Genomic DNA, 21,553 nt, shown 5'->3' on the forward strand with positions numbered 1-21,553 from the left:
TCACCGATGGATGTCTGTGTCGCGCCCGGTTAACAGCCCTCCATCCTGGGGGATGCAGTCCGACCATCCGGGGCCGAGGAAGCTTCAGTCCCGGTGCTGCTCACATGGTGCGGAAGTGACCGAACCCCACAGTTTCCCTCCTCCCTCTCTATCCTCCACCGCAGGCATTGCTCCTCATTTTCCCAGCCACGTTTCTCTCAGCATGCTGCTGAGAACAGACATCTTTAAATCTTATTTTCTGGCTCCGTCCCATCCAACAGGCGCCAAATTATATTCTTAAGCAGTCATGTTTTGCCTGCAGTCACTAAAAATGAATAAGCTTACATTTAAAGTTTGTTGGTCGACTTTAATAGATCTCCCAAGATTAGAAAACCTGCTAATTAAGGCGTTGTGTCTGTTATAAAAACCACTCAGCTGCAGAATCTAGGATCTATGAAAAATCCTGCAAATAATCCATTTTATATTTTATATTCAACTTCAAGCAAATTCTCTTCACAATCACTTCATTTAAGATTCAGACAAAAAAAATCTTCATTTCAGTGAATAAGCACAAAGCGGTAGCTATGTTGTCACCATCTTCTGAAAAGACATGCATTCAAAACAGAAAAAGTAAACGTGAAAAACAGAAAAGATTACGTGGTTCTGTCTGTCTGCATCAAAGGGATTTCTGTGCAAAGATCTTTGCTTCTTCTTTCCCAAATTGTCGCTTAGACATTGAACTATTGTAATATCTTACATTAGCTTCTATTTATTATGAATTTTGAACATGGCCAAACTGACATGAGATGCTTATTATATCCCCAATAAATTATTTGTAAAGCCCTTGAAGTCTTTGGACTTCTCAGAGCCAACATAGTGGACGGTCAATTTAAATCGCCAGAGGAACATTATATAAACGAATAGGTTAAAATTTTGACCACAAACATTTTCTTAGGATATTGCAAAAGTTCAGACTGCATTTTTCGCAAGACTGTCCTGTCATACAGGTCGAATGACGGGACAGTCAGTGTTGACGGATCTCCTTCATAAGCAAGAAAAACGTTCTGAAATGAATTTTATTCGTTTTAAATATTTTTTTACTGACAAAAGGAAAACAAGACGTTGCGTAATTGAACTGTTTGGTCCATTTTTAATCGCATTTTGTGGACGTCTCCCTCTCCTACCGCCAGATGTCACTGTCTCACCATTCTTCGATCTGCATCCGTTGCCACAAATCTGACAAGGCCTACCCTTGCCTGGGGTCTTTCTGCATGGAGTTTGCATGTTCTCCCTGTGCATGTGTGGGTTCTCTCCGGGTACTCCAGCTTCCTCCCACATTCAAAAACATGACTGTTAGGTTAATTGGTCTCTCTAAATTCTCCTTAGGTGTGAGTGTGTGTGTGAATGGTTGTTTGTCCTGTTTGTCTCTGTGTTGCCCTGCGATGGACTGACGACCTGCCCAGAGTGTATCCCACCTCTCGCCCATTGAACGCTGGAGATAGGCACCAGCACCCCTCGCCATCCCACAATGAATATATGTGTAAGAAGAGGGAAGGGATGGCCACATCGATCACAACGGCTGTCCTCTGCTGCTTATCAGTGATCACAATGTCCGGTTGGCCATTACCATTGTGTCTGTTTGTATCTGGAAATCCAAAGTCCTACAGGATCTTAGCTCTGTTGTTCTCCACCACCTTGGGAGGAGACTCCCATTGTGACCTGGGGGTCTCCAGTTGGTGTTCTGAACAGATGTTTCTGTACACTATACCAGCTACTTGGTTATGGCGTTCCATGTATTCCTTCCCTGCTAGTATCTCACACCCTGCTGTGAGATGCTGGATGGTTTCTGGGGCTTCTTTGCATAGCCTAGACCTGGGATCTTGTCTCTTAAGGTAGATCTGAGCCTCTATTGCTCTGGTGCTCCTGCGTTGCCATGACCAGGGCTTCAGTGCTGTCCTACATGATGGTTCCTTCAGTTCCTTCTCTTCCAGCTTCCATTGTCTGAGACAATAACTGAGCACTTTATCACCATCTTCCTGATATATTCTTTGAGCTTGGATGTTTCATCTTCAGTTGTAGCTCTGTTGCTCGCTAGGCTTCTGCCTCCTACTTTGCGCTAAGTACTGGATTTTGGGTGTCTTCTCTTCCATTTAATGTTGTTAAGACAATATATATTGGAAGAATGGCTATAAGATAGAATATAATTTGACATCGCCCACTGTTCCCAGCAGTACATTACAGCACTGGTTCCTGGACCAAGAAATAAAATGAACAAAAGTAAGTAAAACATGTAATTAAGAAACAACTAAATAAGATTAAGGCAGTTTAAAAGTCATTGACGAGTCTGCATCTATGTTGAGTGGACAGTTGTAAAGATGTTGAAGGTGAGAAAGTGAACTGTAGAGGAAGTTATGAACAGTAACAGATCAGGGTAAACAGGCAATTGCACACAAATAAATAAATAAATGTGGCAGCGACATTAACGCTGGAGATAGGCACCGACAACCCCCACGACCCCATGAGGGATAAAGCGGGTCAGAAAATGGATGGATGGGGCAGCGACATTGTTACTAAGAGCTAAATGTATGTAATGAACAACGGATTGAAATTAATTGCAGATATCCTTATCATACAGGTTACATTACACTGACAAGTAGGGGCTATGTGTGCGTACTGTATAGAGATGTGGCAGAGAGATGGTGTGTGTGTGTGTGTGTGTGTGTAGCATTACAGTCCATTTAACATATCTATCTATCTATCTATCTATCTATCTATCTATCTATCTATCTATCTATCTATCTATCTATCTATCTATCTATCTATCTATCTATCTATCTATCTATCTATACACACTTAAGGTTATCTTTTTAAAATAACCTTATATACACTTTTTATTAAGCACACATCTCTGTATTAAACTATGTTTTTTAATGTAATGTTTTCCTAAATGTCATATTTTCCATTAGCTGTAAGCGTAAAATCATCTTAATTAACAGCCGTAAAGGCTTGAAAACAACAACAAATCACTTAGTGATTTGAGAATTTAAATAAAGGTTGACAATTTTTAACATTACTCATTCAGAGTATGTCGAAGTAGTCTTTAAGTTTCCTTTGCTTATTTTTTCGACCGAAAAAAAGCTCCCCCCTCCCTTTTTTTTTAGCAAATTGAAAATTATTGTTATACAATCTAAAGTCTTTCAAACTTCACATTTCAGGCGAAATGATACCCCTGAACGCAACGCCATCCGCCCTAATGCATTAGGAAGCTAAAGTTTCGGAGGTTTCGTCATCAACCTTGAACGTACCACGGCCGAATCTTTACCGGCAAACTTAGACCCGCCCTGGATGTAGAACGGACATCCGTATCGGCCAATGAGAAGCGTGGGTGATCCCGCACTGACCAATGGTGTGCTTGGAACGACGTTCCTGGGGGCGGGTCTTTCTCTGCAGCAGGCTTCGCTAACAATAGCCTGGGCTCGTCAAGTTTTATCGTCAAAGAGGAGCAGCCAGGAGGGCGGCAGAGCGGAGCGGAGACACACGGAGACAGAAGGGGGGGACGGAGTTTGCTGGATACATGAGACGCTGTGACACGGTGACGGAAAATTACAACAAAGCGTTGCGGGATTTAGATCAGCCGACAGACAAAGTGGTGAAGGTGAGGGATGTTTTTTTTTTTTATCTATCCATTCCTTACCGTTATATTAGCCGTTGGTGCGGCTTTCCCGGCGCGCCGTGATTTAAGAGGCTAATTTCTCCGGTAATAGCGCTTTCTGTAGTGGGCTGGGAGCACAACATTGGCTTTTTGTTCATTAATCTGCGTCCACGGCACCCCGCGGGTCCACGGACGTCCACTCGGAGCGGACTTCCAGTCTGCCACGGTGAGGTGATAACAGTCGGAGGCGTGGGCCGGTGAGATTATTTCTTTATTTTACCTCCCGGATCCCCCACTTGCCTTGGCTGCGAGTTTTCCTGGAGGCAAGGCATGGCAGGCCGGGTGGAAATGAATGAATGAATGAATGAATGAATGAATGAATGAATGAATGAATGAATAAACTTTTTTCACTGCATTAGTGCTTATCTTCTGGTTAAAAACAGGATAAAATAAGAAAACATGTGTAGAGACACTTGTTTTAAAAAAATGCTAAAAAGTAGGCAAGTAATCATTTAAAATCTTTTTTTAAATGACAGAAAAGCAGAAATCCACCCTATATTTGGGAAAGTACACGCACCTTTAAACATGTCCTTGTTTTGCTACGTTGTGTATTTTATGGGAAGTTTATGTCTAGTGATGTACAGCAGGGAACTGTTTAAAGAAAAGCTAATAAACGTGGCCTGTATTTGTTTTTGGCCCTATTCTGTATGTTGTACATTATGCAGCAGCTTTAAGCACTTTGGGGCATGTCTCTGCCAGCTTTGTTTTTAACCATTCTTCTTCTTTAATATCTCAAACCTGGAATGGATAAAGTAGGTTTTTATGTCTTGCAATGAATCCTCGGCTAGATTTTGGTCTGGACTTTGACTAGGCCATTTTAGTACGTCTGTGTGCTTTATTTCAAGCCGTTCCTGTATAATTGTAGCTGCATGTTTTGGGTCATTGTCCTGCTTTAAAGTGAAACTGTTTTCTGCAAGTTTTCTTCCAGGATTGCCCTGTTTTTTTTGTTTTTTTTGTTGTCTTAGCTCCATCCATCCAAATGACCTGTTCCCCCAGCATGAAGCTGCCGCCACTGGGACGCTTTGCTTCAGGGTGTTTGTCGTCTATGACACTCAATTTCTGGGAAACTACAAATGAGGTTGATGATGTCTTTCTTTTTTAAAGGCCAGATTCGTTCTCCTGAGCTCTGCATCTCCATCAGAGTTACCATGGGCCTCTTGACTGCTTCTCTTATTAATGCACTCTTTGCCTGGCCTCCACCCTTTTATTAAGATGTATCTGCGTAAAACCCGTGGAAGCAGTGCATCCTTTGCCCCCCCCCCCCTTTTCAGATATGCACCGTTTTGCGCTGGTGCGTCATGTTAGAATCCCAGTAAAATACGTTAAAAGTTTGCATTTGTAACAGGAGAAACGTGAACAGGCTCCAGAAGAAGGAATAGTCTGGCAAGGCACTGTATATCTGGTTAAAATGTAATCAAACATTCCTTTAAAACCGACACGCCGGCTCTACGGTGACCTCATTGTGCCTTCGCCGCCGCCTGCTGTGTCTCTGACTGCAGAGACGCCCTTTCTCTAGTTTTCTAGGTTTTGAGCAGCCACCCTGCACAAGATGCATTCAGGCTCTTCTTTCCACACGGCTCAGCAGAAATTCCTGAACGTCTTCTGATGCTAGGAGGCTAACTCAGGGGGTTTGGCTGCGCCGCTGCACACATATATATCTACTGCGTCGCGTTGACTGGAATCAAACCAGGACACCTTTTGGCTTTTTTTTTTTTAACTGGGTTTACAGGTTAGATCTGATCTTATTGCTGCTTCTCGACTCTTTAAAGTCAGCCTTTTAGTCAGCCGGCACATTTCTTGTCTGTTTCTGAGGGCATGCTCAGTGAGGCAGGCGCTTGGCCTCGACTTTTCCAGATTTGGACTCAACAACTTAAAGGGATGATCGTTAACCTTATTAACCAGAGAAATAATAGACTGGTACTTCTGATTGTGCCAGCATACGTTTAATATCAGTGCACGTGTATCTTGTTGAGTGACAAGGATCTTGCAGTGAGACTCTGTGTTAAGGGGTTCTTGATGAGTGCGGCAGGTTTGCAGAACGTATTTTAAAGTTTTTCTTCAGATGTTTGCTGTTTTTGTTGCATTTTCAGTCTAAGCACCGACCATGGCAACACAGTAGCTGTTTAAATTGACAAAATTTCACGACCGGATTAAAATGTATTCAGATTAAATTGTATTCAGATTAAATAATCGGATTGCACCGTTTATATGGGCACGCCATCAGTTAATACGATCGTAATGTGCGTGTATATGCACCTGGCTTTATTCAGAATATAACTACTCTGACATGCGCAGTTATGAATTCCCCTAAAAAAAACAAAAGAAGAAGAACTTCCATCTTTGCTAAACTATAAAAAAATTGTAAACAAAGCAGTATTATACATGTTTTTTTTGTCTTCGAGCGCCCAGGCTTGACGTGCATGATGTTCTTATTACGGTTGAAACGTTACTGAGTAAACAACGATTTTGAACTCGTTTAATGTTTCGAACAGAAAGGTTGTATCGGGATTACAGACAGCTTTGCTTTCCGACATATTTCCGCCACTCAACAATACGTCGCGTTTTACGTCGGGCAAAAATGCGCACTCGGGTCAGTTCACCTCATTCGGAATAATTTTATCCTGACAAGCGTTTATATTCACGTTGTTCAAATTATCAATCAGATGTCCACTATTTTGTCCTGAAAATACAGGACTAAATGTGACAACAGCACCCCCTGCTGTTTGGTCTGTATCTGTGGTCAGTGGTATGATGAATACTATTAACAAACTAAAAATAGTTTATCTTTTAATATTAATGGCTTCATATTATTTTTGCCATTGGGGTTCATTGCTAGTTAGAAGTTGACTGCAGGTACGAGTCGGGCTAAAAGCCTTTTTTATTGTTGTTAATATTATATAGTCAAAGTGTGTTAGAAACCATTGTTATATAATCTATCTATCTATCTATCTGTCTGTCTGTCTGTCTGTCTGTCTGTCTGTCTGTCTGTCTGTCTGTCTGTCTGTCTGTCTATCTTAAAATAAGCAATATCAAAACGAGCAATAAAACTAGACACTGAAGTAAAAATGATAAGGAATGAAAATTAGAATTCATTTTGGTGATACAATTTGGAAAAGGTGTGTCTGAAGCTTAGCTTTAAAAACAGAAAGTGATTGGAAGTTGCGGAGATCAGGAGGATGTGAGTTGCATCAAGTCTCTCCAAGCAGCATTCACTCCTCCTGAAAGAGCGTAGAGCCACAGTGGACAGTTGTCTGCATTGTTGATGGCTTTGCAGCAATCCCTCATACTGAGCATGCATGAAGCGACAGTGGAGAGGAAAACTCCCCTTTAACAGGGAGGAGAACCTCCAGCAGAACCAGAACCAGGCTCAGTGTGAACGCTCATCTGCCTCCACCCACTGGGGCTTAGAGAAGACAGAGCAGAGACACAGAAAGCACAGAAGCTCACATTGACCCAGGAGTACTTTCTATGTTAGAGAAGACAGAGCAGAGACACAGAAAGCTCAGAAGCTCACATTGACCCAGGAGTACTTTCTATGTTAGAGAAGACAGAGCAGAGACACAGAAAGCACAGAAGCTCACATTGACCCAGGAGTACTTTCTATGTTAGATGGTAATAGAGGATGATCTGCCTCCCCTGATGATGTCACAGCTAACAGAACGCCAGACCAGGTGTACCTTCTATGAAGAAAAAATGACAGAGAACAAAAAGTTAAAAGCTGAAATAACAACAAACAATGCAGATTGGAGAGCAGTAGGAGAACTCAGCAGAGTGAGAGAAATAGACCCTGATGTCCTCCAGCAGCCTAAGCCTATAGCAGCATAACTATAGAGGTAGCTCAGGGTAACATGAGCCATTCTGACTAGAAGCTTTGTCAAAAAGGAAAGTTTGTGACAAAAGTGGACCAAAACGTTTCAATAACTATGATAAAGTCAAAAATCCACTTTGAAAAGCTAGTCAATCATTGGCTGCACTTTTTTTTTCTCATACAACCTGTTCATTTCTGCTACTAGCTTGTTTAATAAATGACTTACACTTAGATTTTAAACCCCTGGATTAGGACCAGATAATTGGTCGCTTTGTCCTAAAACGTAGAACCAGCAGCACTGATAGAAGTTTTTACAGTGACTGTTGTGTTTTCTGTCTGCCGTGGCTAAAGGAAGCTTTATTTTTTTTTTAAAACAGCGTGATTATACCAGTGAATTCTGTAATCTGTACATGTAACCGTAGCTCCTATCAGTCTTTTGTGAGCTCTACAGATGAACATCAAGGCCGCGGGCTCTAAAATTAACCAGTGAGGAACACGGGGCTGCAGGAACACGCCATCCAGAGCACCGGCTGGTGGCTGATAGCAGCCCAGTTGTTGCCATAGATATCTGGGTGTGGTGAAAGGAGTGTTTTATTGTCCCACGCGAGGCATGAGGCCACGCAGTTGTCGCTCTGACGCCTCGGCAGCACCAAGGAAGGCGGGGAGGGGCTAACGACCCATTTGACTCGGTTAGGCCAGGAGACAGCAGACTGTTGTCAGAGTATGTCCATGTTATCACTTTGTGTGTTTTGGCTGCGTCTCACCTGTCATTGAAGGTATTTTTAACCCCGAGACGAGTTTGTTTGGACTCGGGCTGACCATAAGGAGCTGCTTATTACCAGAAGGATTTCGTCCTGTTCCCGTTGTTTATAATCTCCTCATCTGTCAAGGTGCTGGGAGGCAGGTCTGTTGCTGCTGGACGAATGGAGGCCGGCTGTTATCATCTGTTTCCAGTCTTGTGATTTTCCCCCAGCGCCAAGAGAGAGCCAAAAAAAAAAAAAAAAGGTGAACAAGCATATTTCCCTGCGTGTGTAGCTGTTAATTTACAGACTGGAGCAGATTCAGTTTTATTTCAGCTTGTTATGGAAGCTTTTTTGAATGAATGAAAACTTTGTCATTGTCACAAGAACAACGAAATTTAAAAAGTGCCATCGATCCGTGCATATGTTTAAAAAACAACAACAATAATAATAAATAAATCTCTGTCCCTCAATTTACACACAATATAAGAAATAAATAACAACTGATAAAAACAACTAATAAATAAAAAAATAGCACATTCTCACACACACATCATCCATGATAATTAATGGTTATTTTTGGTTGCATTTAGTTTTGTTATTGCTGTCGGGTAAAAACTGTCTCTGAAACGGTTGGTTCTTGTTCTGATTTCTCTGTATCGTCTGCCTGAAGGCAACAAGTTTTTAATTTAACTTAAAGGTTATTAGCATATTAAAACATTATTAGAATCTAAGTGCAGACTCATTTTCACAACCAGCACTCGCACAGAAGTCTAATTATCATTGATGTTTCCATCTGCTGTGCTCACTGTCAGACCAGCATAAATAGTCAGATTGGCTTTGGAGCAGCAAAAAGCCGGCCAGCAGCTGAATAATGCATAGACTGTCTGCCTGGAAGGCTGCTGGGCCTGCTGAGCGCGGCGTCTAGACCAACCGCAGCACCAAAACTACATCTCTGCTTCCCATTTTCCCCCCATGAAGCCACTGGACCAGGTCAATCCTAATGAAAGTTTTGATCCTGCATTGATTTTTTATTTTTTTATTTTTATCTTGAAGCATTGCATCCATCGGATTGATGTGATGGCGCATAAAACGCCTGGTTAGGGTGGGTGTGTAAGCTGGAAATAAGTGGCAGGGCTCCGCTGTGGGTTTGATCATCAAGCTGCTGGTGCATTCTGCTTGAAAAGATGAGCCGTTGTTTAGTTTCGTTAAACCTGGGGGGGGGGGGCACTGCCCAATTAGAGGCAGAAGAGGGGAGACCTAACAGGTGGAGATGCTTTCTTTGTTAATAGTGATTGAGATAAATTCATGTGGAATGCTGAGGGGATGCGTCTAGAAGCTGTTTCTGTTATTCGTATGACCAAAATGACCAAATGAGTGACTTGGAGACGTTTGGCTCCATAAATATGTTAAAGATCCGAGAAACGAAGGCTGGGTTGTACGCAGGGTCCGAAATCAACACTCGCCAGACGGCAGATGCGAGTAAATATCAGAGGGCTAGCTGCTACATGGCGAGCTCAATTCAATTAAACTTTATTTATATAGCTCCAATTCACAACATGTCATCTCAAGGTTCTTTCCAAAGTCAGACTCCATCAGATCCTCCAGGTTGGTGAGAAAGTTTCCTCTCTAAGGAAACCCAGCAGGTTGCATCAAGTCTCTCCAAGCAGCATTCACTCCTCCTGAAAGAGCGTAGAGCCACAGTGGACAGTCGTCTGCATTGTTGATGGCTTTGCAGCAATCCCTCATACTGAGCAAGCATGAAGCGACAGTGGAGAGGAAAACTCCCCTTTAACAGGGAGGAGAACCTCCAGCAGAACCAGAACCAGGCTCAGTGTGAACCAATAAATGTTTGCACCAAATCAGTCGTGTTTTTCAGTCATCGTCTGGGTGCATGGAGCTTCTTTATGTTCCTCTGCCTTCTGCTCGTATGAAAACAATCGTACACAAACACTCACATGTGACCCGAGAACTACAGCAGCTACGTCACGTCCGTTTGCTAACAGCTAGCGTTTAGCTCAGGCTAATTACGTAGCGGGATTATGTGGCGATATTTAGCAGGAGTCAGTCAGACTTACCTTGGCCGGTTGATTTTATTTATTTTACGTCTACCAGGCAACTTGGCCGGTGAATCAGGAAGTTAATTTCGGACACTGGTTGTACCTTAAACAGCCACAATCACACGAGAGGTGGACAGTAATGTGGCAGTGGTGGCCTAGTGGTTGGAGAGCCGGGAGTCTTGGAGAGGCCCCAAGGGTCAGTGGTCGAAACCTCAGTCTGGGTCCATGATAAAGACTCTTGACCACAGATTGCTCCCCATGCGCCATTTAGCAGCACACTGCTCCCTAAGGGATGGGTTGAACGCGGAGGAGTTGGTTTGGTGATCTGGTCAGGGTTCCTCCTGGACGCCTCCCTTTGGAGGGATGTGGGGGCAGGTCTCACCGGAAGCTGACCCAGATTACGTCTGAGGGACTATAACACCCTCTTTGGCCTGGGAACCTTTTTTTTGGTTAAGAGGAAGTCCGTGGATGGAGAGGAAAATTACCGTTAAGCCTCCCTCTTCTGTAGCCGTTTCTCCTGTGTAGCCAAAAGATGTTTTTCAAAACAGACACCCTGAACATGTTTAGTGTATTGTTTTAACATATTGAGGGATTGCTGCAAAGCCATCAACAATGCAGACGACTGTCCACTGTGGACTTGATGCAACCTGCTGGGTTTCCTTAGAGAGGAAACTTTCTCACCAACCTGGAGGATTTGATGGAGTCTGACTTTGGAAAGAGCCTTGATGATGACATGTATCATGATTAGGCGTTATATAAATAAAATTCAATTGAAAACAATATTTTTCTATTCATTCTGAAGATGTGGCGGCTTTTATTTTGGCGTGGCAGGTAGTGAACCCCCCCCCCCCCCCCACCAGTTATTTGTCTAGGCATGAATTCCTCGAGATCCTTGAGATGCACAGCCTCATTACAGCGAGGTTGTGGTCCTTCTATCATATCGGCAGCAATATACCAGAATCCTGGGTAGAAGCGAGTGGGGGAGTATAAATGCACTGCATCCCACGTTTGGGCTCCTGTAATGTTCTTGGCTTCTTCATGTGTTGCTTCCTGCCGCAACTCCTTCTGGAGCCGAAACGATAAATTCTTAATCTTGTGCCTGAGACGAGCAATTAACCCTCTCCGTGAGACAATGTACCCGCCGTGGCGTCGTCATGACGAGTAACGAGTGGCTGCAGCATCACGGGTCCGTGTATAACTCCTGATAACGGGACTTTACAGAGCCCCGCTCGGTAAAGTTAGGCTAGTTTTAACTTTAATTGGCTGTAAGCTGCATTCCGCACTGGAGCTTTTCAATTAACGAGAATAATTATTGCAGTGTTTTCCCGAGAAATTCTGTCTATGGGGGGTTCTTCCAATTAGCCGTCCATTAATGTCACAGATTACAGCTTTATTCGAGCAGCCATCTTTCTGTCTCTCTTTTTATGTTTCTGTCTCTATCAAGTAACTTTATACATGGTTATATTCTGAAGACTTTCTTCCTTCCTACTTCTTGATTGAATGAAAATCTCTTTAATATTTTTGAGCGTAGCTTAATTAAATTTTAATTTCATTACATTTGGGATCTGCTTGTGGTCCGTTCATGGGGTCCATCTTTTCCAAGAATAAAGCAGCCGTCTTATTTCATCCATGGAAGGAAGATGGGTTTTTGTTTTCAACAGATAAACTTTTGATGATTCGCGACAATCGAAGCAAATGGTATTTTGGTAGGAAATCTGAAAATGACCATACAGCCGTGTACTGGTTGAGAGTTCCTTAGAGAGGAAACTTTTTGACCAATCTGTATAATCTGATGGAATTTGACTTTGAAAAGAGCCTCGAGATGACATGTATCATTAATTGGTGCTATATAAATAAAATTTAATTTAATTGAGAACTTGCTGCATTGAGCTTTGGTGTTCATAATAATCGAGTTTAAACAGACGTGGTCATCTTTATATCAGGCAAATTTTATATATTGGTATATGGAAGTAATTGGGACACCACGTAAAATAAACAAATGTAACAACAGGAAAAAACTGCTAAAGAATGCATTTATCCCGTTGGATTAGTGATAGTAATTCTGTAATTTCTTCTTGTTTATCAAGGCAGGTAAAAATGATGTGACTCTGAGCGCTCTCTCACCTGCCAGGAGTGTGAGTTTACCTGCGTGCGAACCCAGGTGACTCTGAGCTGAAAGTAAAGCAGCAACGACTAGAGAAACATTAAAGGCGGCGGCACACCTGGTTGCACACCTGATGACTCTTCGCGGACATTTCAAACTTCATAGCTGAGCGCACTTATTGGCTACACTTGTGACAAATTCCTAAATTTCCCACAGCACACCTGTCGGTCCATGGTGCAGAGAGGTTGCACTGCAAAAACAGACCTTAAAATAAGTAAAATGTTCTTAAAATTTGGGTTTTGTCCTTGATTTGAGCAGGTAAATAAGATCATCTGCCAATGAAATGAGTATTTTGACCCCTAAAATAAGATAATTAGACATCCTGCACTTGAAATAAGATGATGGAGATGAGTTGTTCCTATTTTATGTGCAAAAATCTTATTCCATGGGCAGATCCTCTTATTTACCTGCTTAAATCAAGGACAGATACACTAATTTTAAGAAAATTTTACTTATTTTTAGTTCAGCTTTTGCAATGTGCCTTGGAGACTTCTTCCTGCCGAACAATTTATGGTGTGGCGCCGCGTACGCGCTCGTACAAATTGGGCTCTGCTCTTAACCTGTCCGCGGACTCATGCCCACCTTATCATGTAATAGCTCAGGATGATGCTATTTAGAAAGGATAATTTTAATAAAATTACCCGCGAACACGCACAGACGTAATAATTCACTGCATGCCCTAACTTCCTTGGGGGGGACGGGCAGTTTTGTTGGCCGTTCAACCTAGGGCTGGGCGATATGGATTAAAAAATAAATCTCCGATTTTATCATACCAAATCCGATTAATGGATTTGTTTTCCCTCCTTTTTGTTTCAAAAAAATTACTTTAAAACCTTGCTTTTTATGTCAAGCATTTTGTCAGGGAGTTGACCTGAATTAAAAGTGCAACTAAAAACAAGCTGTGAAAAATGCTTGTAAAACAAGATGGCAGCCGTGCCATTATAAACAATTAAAATATAACAAAACATTTGCTGCTAGTGGTATTACACATTGAGCTAAGAACAGGCTTCACTGCACTTGTGAACTTCAAACTAAGTTAAAAAAAAAAGTAAATAAGTAAATGAAGTACCTCGTATTATGGTAAAAAAAGTTTCCACTTAACAATATTTTGACAATACATTTGCCTAAACATATATTCAGCATCACATGCTGTTCTCTTCATGAAACCCAATGAGTGTATTGGCAAAATAAAATCCAGATTTTCCAAAAATGAAATCTTACATTTGTACATTCGAATTAATCGATTAAATCGATTTATCGCCCAGCCCTAGTTCAACTCTTGTTGAACTGTAGGGGAAACACTGGATTGTACGTTCTCCTTCACAGTAAAGGTGAAACCCATGATGGCCCAGACCCCCCCCCCCCCCCCCCTTTAAAACAAGACCCCAGATCATGACAGGAGCACCAATGCTGCCAGGCTTGGTACCGGTTCTAGTAGCAGGGTGGCATCGTGTGGTGTAAAGTGTAAGGAAACCTTCAATAGTGTGTTTTCTATCACGTTTTAAGAGTTTTTTCCTGATTTCTCCACAGTCCAGCCGTGATCTATTGGGCTGTTTGGGTCGTGGATGGAGGAGCGCAGTCTTTTTTTAGAGGGACCCCCCCTCATAAAGCTTCAGGATTTACCGCTACATCTCCTGTCCCCCGGTTACTAGAGCCACGGTTCACTTGGCCAGAACCCTCCGACAGTTTCAGGCCCATAAATCTGATTTTAATCTGTGTCTCTTCTGTGTCTCTGCTCTGATTCCCACACTTGTTTGTGGCTCTTTTCCAATCAGGAGGCTCCTCAGCTCAGAAGACTGGCTGCTGTCTGTGCATTCACACATTTTTTAACCGGTTTCACAACAGCAGCCTCCCTCATAATGCCGGACATCCACTGGAACGGACCTGTTTTTAGGATTATTTAAACCTCGTGAAGGTGCCATAAAGATCCTGTTTATTAACGAGTCGCTCATGGTTGCTGCCGCTGATACGATCATTTCTTGGAGCAGCACCAGTGCTTTATTTCTAATGACCGGACACCATTTTTACCTCATCAGCTGTCCCTGACATACATAAACACATCTGTCCTCTCTGTTGATTCAGTACAGTAAATTAAATCAGTCAAATTCATAGTTTAACTTAATGTCAGCGGTGCCTTAAATATCTCTCTGTGATAAATACAGTCCAACAATTATTATCTAGATACACAATCTTATAACATATGTCTTTTTTTTTTAATCAAAATAAAAGTACTTGCACTGCAAAACTAGAACTAAAAATAATTATAATGTTCTTGAAATGAGTGCATTTGTCCTTAAATAAATAAGATGATCTGCCAATGGAATATGATTTTTGCACTTAAAATAGGAACAACTCATCTCCATCATTTTATTTAGAGTGCAGGATATCTAATTATCTCATTTTACGGGTCTAAATACTCATTATATTGGCAGATAATCTTATTTATCTGCTCAGATCAAGGACAAATACACTAAATTTAAGAGCATTTTACTTATTTTTAGATCCATTTTTGCAGTGCGGTCACTAAAATCAGCAAAATAAGACTTGGTCTTGAACTCCACCGGTGGATTCAGCCAGAAACTTTAAATCCAGGCTGTTATCCAACAGAATTATGCTGCGTGTCCGATTCAGTCTCGCTCTCTGGGGTTTTTCTGGGTTTCAGGGAAGGGGAGTTCCAACTGTATCCTGATATTTTCAAATACCAACGTCGTGATGTCATTTGTACAGATACCACCCAGCCCAAACCTTTCCAAGTATCCCAACAGTGCAAGGCAGATGGTCAGGCCTCCTCTTCTCTGCTCCCATCTATAAGTTTTTGTTTTTTCTTTTCACATGTTTCTCTCCTTCCTGTCTGTTCTCTGCTCTTTCTTTCCATACATTTTGTCTAACCACTGCCCTGACTCTGTCTATTCCTGCTACCTTTCAACAATAATTCCTGTTCCACCTCATGCGATTTATTTTATTTGCATTTAATTTCTTCCACTTGACTGGTTTTAATTGTCTTATGTCTCTATTTGTTTTTTCCCTTCTGTCTGTGAAGCGATTGTATTACAATTATGTACTAATACTCCATCACCCATCATGAAACATGGGACTTGTATTCTTCTCTCTATTTTATTGAAGGGATACATTTCTACTCCTCTTGGGTTAAAAAAAAAATCCCTAGCAAAACCATAGAACATGTTTTATCTGCTGTCTAAAGCAGTTTATCTATCTAAGTATATTATATTAATTCATACATTTATTTAAGGCTACAGGTGAATTTAGACTTTTGTGGTTCAATGTTAAGCCAGGGTAAATGTATTTGCCTAAGATGTGGGAAGAATAGTGGGTAATAAAGAAACTGGTCACATTAAGGTTAATTTTCCCTTAATTTAAACATAACCTTTATGGCAACACTGAATAGTGACAAAAATATAAATGTATTTTTTCTAGTATAACATCTAGTGGCATAAACCTCCTTTATTCTCCGTTCTATCAGTCAGGATTCCTCCTCCTTCTGTCCTCTGCCCTACAGGGAGGTTTCATGCTGAGTTCTCACCTCAGCTTAAAAAAAAAAAAGCATCATTAACACCTTTCTTCCTTTAAGCAGTTTAAAATATGGTCAAGCAAGTAGGTCAGCTTAACCTTTACGTGACCCTTTTCATAAACATACAATTACAGTGTACTTAAAGGAGCTATAAGTCAGATATTTACGGTAAAATCAAGCTAAATCATTCTTACTTGTCAACCAGGATGGAAGTAACATTCCCTATAAACAATCGTTTATCTCAATCAACAATGTCTTAGTCACGTTTTTCTCTTTTCAAACCTAGAGTTATGGTCCAGAACTACTTCGAGTGTATACTGTGTTTACTTCCTGGTTCCTGAGCCAATCATATGAGAGTTCCCAGGGTTCCCAAAACAGAGTGCAACATTTGGTATTTTATGTTGGCAAAAGAGGAGCAGCCTGCAGACATGGAAGCCAGTCAGAGAGGCAGAAAAGAAATAAAACAGAATAAAACATCCTAGACCTGTCCTGTGGAAGTAAAAATTCACAACAGCAACACACCGTTTAAAAACGGCATATTAGATTGTTGTGATTGGCAAGCTTGTTGTACCGATTTGAGCCACAAGGTGTCAGTATTACTTATAGCTCCTTTAAAATTTTGTATTACACCAGGACAAATGAAATTAAACATAATATGGATGCAATACATTAAAGAGTTATATGTGTTTTCTAAAAGACAGGTCTTTGTCCACAGTGTATTAGCAGTCAGGTTAAGTTGTATGAAACTGACTTCTTGTTTGCAGAAATAACTGGATAAATGCTGTGACTTGCGTTGTTAAACTTAAAAACGATTCATTGCTGTTTTCTCACAGAGCCAGTTACATAAATAGCTAAAGCCGCACCAGCAGTTTTAACAAGTTTTAACTCTGCTACAAAAATAGAAATGCAGCTAGATTTACAGGTGGCAACATATTGTGTGAACCAATGGTGATTAGACTTTAAAAACACCTTAATAAGCCGTAATCTAAAGCTGCTAAAGCAACCTCCTGTCTGTCTGGGGTTTACAGTCCTGCTGTGTGTTTTCTCGCAGTAAGGTGTGAATGTGTGGACAGCTGCAGGCTCACCTTCTGCCCTTCTCTTTGCAAACAAATGGTCTTATACGACAGGAGCGCAGTTTGTTCAAGAAAAATAGAAAATAAAAAAATGTCTGCCCCGTCCTTATTTGTAGCCCCCTTTTACCTTACTGGGGATTTTGAAAGCTGTCTGAGTGTTATGACACACTTTTATCCAATTAATTACAACTTCTCATGTGTACACTTTCAGATTATCCCAGGATTGTTGAAATGGAAGCCCAATAACATAAGAGAGAAGCTAAAACATATCAAAGTTTCATATATTAGGCTTCTTGTGACACACAAAAACCCACTGTTACGATGTTTTTAGGTGAGAATGTGGCTACATAAAACTCAAATATCTGCTCCGTGTATTACGCCGCTTAATATGAAAAAGTCCTCCAAGGCATTCAGAGATGTCCGTTCCTGCTGTGCTAACAGCTGGCTCACCAACGTTACTTAGCTTTAATGTTTTACTGTAGAGCAGTTAAACTTAAATAAGGAAATAAGTAAGTCGTTCATCTTTGACACCTTCTGGTGGCAACAACGGTACAACTGGAGGAGTTCCTCAATGATCAAATTAAAAGATCTATACCTGATCCTGTACAAATTCAAACAGTTTAGTTTGAACCTTAAGCCACGCCCCCAACTTTTTTCTTCTTCTAATGAAACACTGTAGGTGTGCACAAAACTAAACAAGCTCGTGCCTTTGGCAGAAAATAATTGGCCCGGGTTGTCTTAGTTTGCTGTTTATTCTTACTAATTATTCAATTGTTATCATCAAATTACGTCTTTAACTGTTCTTTGACTGTTCTAATTAAACTGTTCTACTGTTTTTAATGTTCTTTTTTGTTTCTACATTCTATCCCTACTTGCTTTTATTCTGTTTTATTTTCCTATATTTTAATCATGTAAAGCACTTTGCATTTTCTCTGTACTGAATTGTGCTATATAAATAAATTTGCCTTGCCTTGCCTTAGCTCATAATACATTGTGTAAATAGTATTTTTCTTAACCAGACAAAAATAAATTTAGGTAAAGTTCCGTTAACAAAAAACTAAACAAATCAAATTTGTAGTTACATTTTTGTGGCTTCACAGGTCTGTGCGTCACACCGTCACGGTTGTTAGGTGACAGAAGTTACGCTCATGTAACGGCGGGACTGTTGCCGATACCTTTGGGTTCTTATTACCGCCACCCGCTGGACAGGAGGGGTAGTGCTTTTTTTTTTTTCTTCACAACTTACCCATATTTGGCCGATTTAAATACATTTTCTGTGGCCTTTCAGAGCTGTGGAAACAGAAATCTAACGAATAACCCGGGTTAAAAAAAAACTGGTATTTTTACCAGTTTTAAAAGGAGCTTAATATGAAACAACTTATTGTATTTTGGTAGGTTAACACTTCATGATAGATTGCTATTCCCCTGAGCTATTAACCTAGACAACATCCCGTTATGCTTCTGCTGCCTGTCTGGAAATCGATTTAACAAATGTACAAACTGTTATCACTGTGCCTCAAAGAGACAGTGCATTAAATAATATTTTAACTTGTGTGTTTCTGTGCAGGCTGCAGGTTGAATCTGTCTGCTAAGAAGTGTCCGGACTCGACGTTATCAGGTAAGCCTAACTTGCAAACAGCTCAGTCCTGTGTGGTAAATGTAACGCTTACGTCGTTCTGGGGATTTTTGTGCCAGTACTGCTAAAGAGTTTAATGCTGTTAAGTTGAATAATTCAACAATTAATTGTGGTTGGATGTGGTTGCTGTGATTTTGTGAAGAGCACAGTTGCATTCAGATCATCGTAGCATTGCGTCTCATTTAACAGACTCACCCCTAACACACAGGGGATGAATCCTGTTGAAATCCACTGATCCAACACAGATCAATGAACTTAAGCCATGGATATTTTTAAGAAGCATGGCTGGAAATAGAACAGTGCTGAGAAACATCGGTAGGTGTGACATAATGAAGCGACAAGCAGATGCTGTGGCTTGTAATCATTTATCTTAATTGAGGAATAAGTTTTTAGACTTATCATTTGTTGCCAGTGTGTTTAGTTAAAGACTACAAGCTTTTTATACACCGATACTTTAAATATGATGAAATTATGTTCCAATCAGGATCTTTTTTTTTTTTTTTGTCTCGAATTTCTATTGGAGTCATTTCTGAATAGCTATTTGCCAATAATGTGTCCATCAGTGCTGTGTGTATATGTTAATTTACTCGTAGTAAAATAACACACTGAAACATCCGTTAACCTCGTCATCCAAAGACCCTTTAGCAACCTGATTTCGTTCGGTTTAGTGAGGGGAAACTATTGTTCACATTATGTAAGGGAACTGTAACGCAACTCTGCTTTTCTCCCATCATGCAGTGCAGCGTCCATTATTCATGGCCATGCTGGGGAGGGTGAGGGGCGGGTTTGACAGCTGGTGGGTCGGTGATGAAGACAGACTCCTCAGCACACCTGTGTGTGTGTTTGCGTCTAGGCTGGAGGGGGATGGAGCGGAGTTGGTGGGCTCAGAGGCTTTGCTATGCATATTTTATATATTTTTTACTGCATTCATTCATGCATGTGTTTGAGCACTGTTGGAAAAAGTGTAATCTGAATGTGCTGACCTACATTTCTTGGTAGTTCAGCATGAACTCACTTTGTTTTTCCTCTTCTTTGCAACTGTACCAGGAAGTTTGTTTCTGATAGGAAATGAGACGGACGGGTGTCTCTCAAAGGATTATAAAACAATAAAAAAAAGATAAATCACAATTTACTTGATTTATACTTTGAATACAACATGGCATTTCACAAATAGTTTCTACCCTTCTTAGTAATTAGTGGATTACTGTCCAGCTGCACAAACATATCGCCATGCATTCTCCTCTTGGATTTAATAGTGGAAAGCAGAATTCATGGTTCCTCCAGTACAACAACTCTTCCAGAAGCAGCCTCAGACCATCACAACACCGCCACCATGTTTGATACGATGTTTTAGTTTTCTCTGAAACACTCCTAGTTTTACAATAGCTGTTAGCGGGACGCACACTTTACAAGGAAACTCCACTTTTGGCTTGTCGGTTCACAGAATATATATATATAAATAAGTCTTTGGGATGATTATAATGTTTTTTGGGGAGTTTGCAAGGTCCGACATTAACAGACGCCAAATACAAGTAACTTTTCCGTTTGGCGAGTAAATTTCAGAGGGCTAGCTGCCGCATGGCGAGTAAATGTTTGTATGAAATAAATTGTGTTTTTCAGTCATCATTGGGTGGATGCTTCTTTATGTTCCTCTGCTGTCAGCTCGTATGACAACAAACATACACAAACACTCGCACATGTGGCGCTAACAACTAGCGCTTAGCTTAGGCTAATTACCTAGTGGGATTATATGAGATATTTAGCAGGAGTCATTCAGGATTAATACTTGGCCAGTAAAAAATATGCTTGGCCATTTGATTATTACATCTACCGGCCAACTTGGCCTGTGAATCACAAAGTTAATTTCAGACAAGCCTTTGTCTTCGGAATGGATTAAATCGATACTGTGACCCTAACTGATACCTAAAGGAGATACGCAACATTTTAAATGTTGTTCTTGGTTGTTTTGACTTTGTGTTGCTGTTTTTTTCCACAAATCTGTTTATTGCGGTTTCAAATATATATTTTTTTAACACGGAACACACATATAAAGAAGGAAACACACAAAGCAATAAAAATACACACAACCCAGACACACACCCTCTCTCCACCCTAAAAAAAAATCCATCATACACTCACTTAACAGGTCCGTTTCTACAAATCAAAGTATGTTACAAGTTGTAGAAAGGGCAGCCATATGTCTTTAAAGCCCTCCTGTTTTCCTTTAGCCATATAAGACATCAGATCCATCCATTGCTTCACTCCAGGCCTCTCTGTGTCCTTCCATTTTAAAGCAATTACAAATTTTGTTTATATCAGGCTAAAGTCAAGAAGTTTCACATTTAAAAACAGTTGTGTGTGTGTGTGTGTGTGTGTGTTTGAATAAAGGGTTGAATGTGTTGGTGTGTTCTTTATCTAAAAATAGGTTGCTAAGCAACAGCATAAAATGGCCAGGGGTGCACTTAAATATATGTTATGAATTAGTTGACAATTATCTATCAATCAATATTTCTATTTTATCGACATGCTTTTTTTTCTGTATCGTCCAGCCCCCATGTATGTATGTATGTATGTATGTATGTATGTATGTATGTATGTATGTATGTATGTATGTATGTATGTATTTACATTCAGTTAAATCTAAAATTATTTATGTTTCCAAAAATTTTTTTTTTTATTCTTCACACCGCCAAATACAATAATAGGGTGTTCTCTTTTCTTTTCCACATTTTATACAGTCATCAGGAATATTGGGGTTGAAATAATGACGTTTTACTGCTGTGATTTATGTCCTAAATAACCATTTGCACTGCAGTAATCTGAACCTTGTATTGACTTTTTGCTTTGGGCTG

General features: G+C 40.6%; 1 protein-coding gene across 2 annotated transcripts in view; it reads left to right on the forward strand.

The window, feature by feature from the left end:
• The first annotated feature begins 23 nt into the window (after window positions 1-23).
• The window catches only part of pak1 (p21 protein (Cdc42/Rac)-activated kinase 1), a 79,460-nt gene continuing 57,930 nt past the window's right edge, over window positions 24-21,553 (forward strand). The window contains exons 1-2 of one of the 2 annotated variants that reach the window (XM_036149540.1): window positions 24-107; window positions 18,633-18,683. The gene's annotated coding sequence lies outside the window, so the exon portion shown is untranslated. Of the gene's footprint in view, window positions 108-3,460; window positions 3,635-18,632; window positions 18,684-21,553 lie in introns of those variants that run through there. The other variant, XM_012853337.3, reaches the window with a different exon arrangement.

The sequence above is a fragment of the Fundulus heteroclitus genome, chromosome 18 (assembly GCF_011125445.2).
Source record: "Fundulus heteroclitus isolate FHET01 chromosome 18, MU-UCD_Fhet_4.1, whole genome shotgun sequence".
Classification (NCBI taxonomy): Eukaryota; Metazoa; Chordata; class Actinopteri; order Cyprinodontiformes; family Fundulidae; genus Fundulus; species Fundulus heteroclitus.